Here is a 6343-nt window from a genome sequence, read left to right as displayed (position 1 = left end):
TACGGTAGTACTTACTACTTATACGGATATACAATTATCAGCAAATGTGAAAATTAGTTTTTGTTCAAAGGTCTATAAATATCACAAAAAAGTCAAAATATTTTTTCTACCATAACTAGAAAATGCTAATAAATATTTTGTGAAAATTTCAAATCTCTATAATTATCCACTAATCAACAAATGGATTTAGTCAAAAATATTGCACACTCAAACTGGAGCAGTAATGCAGTTTCTAGTTTTCTACTCAAATAGAAACTACTTTTAGCTTCTTTTAATCATATTGATTAAAGAACATTAGCTATTAACCATGATTAATTAATGCCTGTAAATTAGAAATCTTAGTATCCTTTCCGGAATTGTCAATAACAATAATTTAAGTTTGTCTTTAATTTATGTATCAAATATTATCTTCGAATTGGCCACGTCTGCGGGTGATTTTTACATTTCCATCATTTCTGAGTTGCGCACGGCTTCTAGCCAGCGTTCCACCTATGTACCGTTGAAGTTCCGCTATGAGCCAACAATTTTTCGTACACGTTGCACGAGAAAGGTCTTTCACCAACATACGTCTGTATGTGTACCGTTCGACTTCTTACATTTGCAAAAAGCTGATCGCACACATCGCATGGGAAGGGCTCCAGTGTTTGTTCTCCGGTATGCCGTCAAAGAACCTCTGTGAGTGAACGATTTGTCGATCACACAAGTCACACTGATAAGGTTTATCCCATGTGTGCATGCTCCGGTGTACCGTCTGCTTTCGGTGAATAACCTGTCACACATGCCACAATGGTTTTCGGTGTTTTTCTCCAGTTTGTGTCCTTAGATAGGCCGTCAATGTGTCTCTGTAGGCGAAAGATTTGACACACACGTATGTGTGTCCATATGTGTACCGTTCGACTGCTTATAGTGGGGAACGACTGGTTGTACACGTTGTAAGAGTAAGATTTCTCACCCGTGTGTGTCTGTTGACGCTACTTCAAATGATTGCTCTGACTGAAACGCTTGCCGCACACGTCACATCAGGCACGTACACAAAAAAATTTTCGGGTGGGGGGAGGGGTTCATAAACAAATTGTCACCCCCCCCCCTCTGTATACGTGCCTGCGTCACATGCATACAACTGTGCTTTGGCTACAGGTGGGACTGTTCACTTTAGTATGATGTTATTCACTAGACTAACTTCAACGTTGTATCATGCAATTTAACGAGTCTTGTTGAATAGTATAGGTTAGTCGAATATTATATTACAAAGTCATACTGTAATGTCCAATGCAAAAATAACAAATTCATACGTAGTCTGTTTTTTGTATAATAATAATGTTGCTGTATAGACTATTCTATTAACAATTTATTGACAACGCCAGGATTTCCAGCCAATACCTATACTCTGTTACAAACAAGAGCGAACCAGGAGGCGGACGAAAACTGGTCGAAACTCGCGCATCTATCCCCTCTACACTTGGCGATATTCTGTTTACTACAGCGCCGTAGGCGGCGAAGACTATAGCCGATTAACGACGACCAATAGCAGAGCAAATAGACTGAGTCTGGGGGTCAGGACATCGCTCCACGATTCATTTGGATGCGCGAAGGCGAAGTGCTCTTATACGGAACGGATTATAGTTGTTGTGCGATCGGTAAATTAATAATAATCTCGAAATAGAATAAGTAATCGGATTAGAATTTATAAGTTATATTTGTAGCATCGTGACTGAGGTATCTTGTCTTTCTGTTTCTACATCCACTTCCTCCACCCACTCTAAATAAACACCAAATCAATCTACCTCACTTCTCGGTTGCCAACTCATCTGTATATAATAAATGTAGAAGTTAAGATGTGAGTGTTAAGTAAATAATAACAACGGTTACATACGGTGACCATCTTTTGATGTTTGAAAATCGTTTGACTACGTATGGCATGCCTGCTTATTGTATAAAGTCTATCTTTCGGACACCATAGCTATATAAATTATAAGTACTGAGTTCCTACTAAACCTGATCAATTCATTTTTAATGGGTCGTACCTTGGGACTCGGTACTGTCAGAGATAATTGGAGATATCAGTAAATATTTCGATAGTAATTACTCACTTCGGCCCATCTTTAGTAAGTATCTACCTATATACTATACATAATACATATTTTGCAGATTGTTCTTTTTCTCGATTGTTTTTAAAAAAATGTTCTCTTGTCCATTCACTCTCCTAAATTAACAATTAAATCTAATTGTTTAACAGAAATCACTCTAAATGTTTAAAGCATTTTGATTGAATTATTTATTACGATTGAAACATTTTTACTGCTCCTAAAGGTAACGTCTGACACACAGAAAATAAAACAATAACACATCATTGGGTAACAGATAAATTCATCGCCCTGTTCAGAATCGAAAATAGGGGGTAAATAGATATTTTTACAAATTTAGTATTATAAATACTTCAATCAATCTAAAAGGCTAATTCTCAAAAATTCAAAAATTTACTATAAAAATTAAGTGTATGTAGTTAAATTGATCACTCCGTATTTATATTCATGTAATATATTTTTATCTATTCTTTAATAGTCTTAATTTACACTTAAATAGTTGGAACGTTTATGCATAATTTTGTATACACTATTATTATGTTATATACACTATACTTATTAGTTATTACTTGGTTCACTGCAATAAAAAAATGACTTTAGGCTAATGCAAATGTGTACGTGTTGCCGTGTTGGGCGAGCTACTGCAGCAGGTTTCCGTGTATTATTCAGTTGCCGAAAAACAGTTAGCCTAAATATAATACGTATTATGTACAACTATGTGGATTATACACGGCTGCAACATCTCAGGATCAAATAATCTTTGTTTTTACTTTTGATTAACGACCGCACTGATGCTCGAGTAATTTGTAAAGAAATCTTTGTCGGAATTCCAGGTACACAGTCTATACATCGTAAATTGTAAAAGTGTGGAGGTTCTAGCGGATCATTAGTTTCTATGAACTTTTTTCATTCCATCTCCCGTGAGTTGTTATTAATTTTTGTCCCACACCCCTAGAGATGGCTACCAGCTATCAAGCATAATAATTATTATTGTTGAAATGAAAAAAGGCTTAACCGTAAATTATACAACCTAAACGTTGAATTGCAAACGATTGTCGCGATTATTTAAGACTCTCCTGCATAATTATAAATTGTTTGACGGTGATAATTTTAATTGATGGAGCGTCCTGCAAGCCGCCGCTCATTAGCTGCGATTTGCTTATTTTGTTAACGACTGTCTTGGCAACGTTTAGGATCGAAAATAAAAACATTTAATCGCACATCACTCACGGTAAAATGTAGACATATAGTATTAAATATTTAGATGCGTATAATAACAATGTAACGATTGTCGATTACAGAACAATAATATAATTTCTATACTGGATGCTTTATGAAGAACACGACTTGTAGGCGAGTATATGTACTGTGAAATATAACTATGAAATATATAGAATACCTAAAAACTTAACTTGAAAATAACTTCACAAGCATCAAATCATTAAAGTATTAAGTAGCAAATATATAGGTATTGAATATGCCGAACGCTGTTATTCTTGACATTGGCATACTTACAACTATAAGATATTTCAGTCTTAATTAGGAATTTTGAGACCAATTAAGGGCTAATTTTTGCAAGCCCCTTAACTTAAATTACATACAGTATATTACACTCAGCTTTTTGCTACATCACTTTTAATATCAACTTTTTTTTAAAATAATAAGGTACACATTGCATAAAGATCTTTCTATGAAAACTGTGACAAAAAAAGCTACACGATTCTACAAAAACAAAAAACTTTCATAACCGTTCTCAAACACATCATAGCCCACTCATAAAGAATAACCTCTCCATCCAAACCATACCTGACAACCCCAGGCGTTGGCTAAAAAGGAACTGGTTAGAAAATTAAAAAAATTAATTAATTAATGAAAAATATGAAAAAAATAGGCAACTAAACAACTCCCAATCAAGTGTCGCTAATACATAGTGATTTATAATATGATATGTAGCGTATGTATAATTTGTATAATAATATAAATATTATATATAATTATAATATAATAATATGGGCACCTTACTCTAAATATGCATGTATATTTAATTCTATCATGACATAAAGATACTTGTCCTAAAAATTACCGAGTGTCTATGGTATGTTAATGTCAAATAATAAAAAAAAAACTATTTCACTCTCCTTTTTTTAGTTGAATTTTTTCTTCATCATTTCGGTATTTTCTCTTTTTTTGATAATATTGATAGAAACTTTAATAGACGATAAACGAAGTAAACAATAATATTATGAGAAACACGCCCTAAAAGTAATGAACTGACTAACAATTCCTTATAAGATTTATTATACACAAAACCCATGCATGATACATTGACGGCACATTTCACTTGCCTTTAAGGCTTTAACACTTTTTATCTGTTGATAATGATGATTTATGTTCGTATTACTCGACTTTATCTTAATAGATAATTTTATTGACTAGATGACAATTTAAAATTCTGTTACAAATGGTAAAGGTATTTGTTTGGATTCTTCAAAAATTTTATCAAAGCCAAATTTATCCATAGAGCTCCTAATTATTCCCTGGCTCGTGGTTGCAGTCCACTAGCCGACTGTATAATATTATACATTGTTGTATACTTTAGTCATGTCATGGACTAGTTAACTAATGGATAAAATAAGTAAATATTAAAATAAGAGCTATGCTGGCCCAGCATCCAGATATTGAATTTAAATGTATATAATAATATCAGTACCTACACACATCTAAAGAATTGAATGTAACAATTTACCAGACAAAATGTAAATTAATACTTAAAATAATCTATTTCATCATCCAGATTAATGAATAATTTAATGTAACACAAATTTTACCTATGGTAATAAATAATAATATACAGTCCAAGTATGAGCGTAATTATAGTATAGTATAGTAATTTTGTCAACAGTTATCAACTATATGTTCAAAAAAGGAATTGAACCGATGCGTATATAAGCAATAAAAAGCAATAATTAAAAGCAAAATAAAAAATGTTATTATATTATTTTATTAGAGATGTGATGTGTAGTAGTCTGTCTTCCAATAAGATATCTACTTATATCTATTTTTCGTAACGTCCCGTCCGTCGTATGAAATATTTATTACTCACTTCCACTCGAACGTATTAAAAAAATATTACGAATTAGTTATTATACATTTATTATATTATACTATAAATACATGTTATATTATGTGCATATATATTAAAAGCTACACAGCTATAATTTTTTTTATTTGACGTATACCATAAACCATTTGTATTCCACGTATAATAATAAATATATTTACTGTCGCTCGCAAGGCACTTGGATCGGACGATTTTTATTGGTCGTGTATATTATATATACATATTTTTTTTAATATTTTCTTTTACAATGCCTACCGTTGTGACGTCATGTCGGTTGCAATAAAAACTATAGTCCTATAGCCGGTAATATTTCGACGTATACGTCGGTGTTTTAAATAATCGCCTTAAAAATTAGCATACGTGCGGCATACATTACATAATTGATTACATCTATGCGTTTGTGCAGTAATCCCGTGTAATACACACAATACATATCTATACTGTATTATAATAACATAATGATATGTGTATATAGCGTGTTCGTCGAAAGTTTGGTAATTTAAAACTCAAACCGACGATGGCGCTCTTTATATGTCATAAAACGTAATCTTCTCACGCCGGATGGCAAACGAAAGAATAATATTATAATAATGTGTATCTCGCGGAAAGCAGACCTATCGGTTACACCGATTTTGAAAAAAGAAAAAACGATGTATTCCGTTGAGGTTATATATACCTGCATAGTCGATATAACCCGATAACGGGGGTGGTTATAGTGTCCTATAGCGATATTACTCGTCGGACGGTGGCCTCGAGCGACGGGAGGGCGGTCGAACATCGATCTCTGCCACTATACACAGGTATATAAACACACGCTATTCGCCATGATATTATATTATATGGTTTATCGATTATTATTGTATGGTCGTTATTGCAGTCGATATTGTTTTAAAAGAAAAAAAAAATACTTAAGACTTTGACAGGCTCAATCACCACCGTGTCTTTTCCCGTCCGCGTTTACTCCCTTCTGTGTTTTCTACCCCCGCGGGTCTCTGCGTGTAAAACAAAATGTGTACCCCTCTGCTCGTGTATATAATTTATATAAACTATTAATTTACCGAATTATATATAGCGTCAAATTACGATTTGTGTGTTCTTCGTTGCACGAGAGGTCGACGGCGGACATCGCCACGCCGCA

This window comes from Myzus persicae, unplaced genomic scaffold (assembly GCF_001856785.1).
Source record: "Myzus persicae strain clone G006 unplaced genomic scaffold, MPER_G0061.0, whole genome shotgun sequence".
In the NCBI taxonomy this organism is placed as follows: Eukaryota; Metazoa; Arthropoda; class Insecta; order Hemiptera; family Aphididae; genus Myzus; species Myzus persicae.
The sequence above is the reverse complement of the archived record's forward strand: the minus strand, read 5'-3'. Positions refer to the sequence as shown.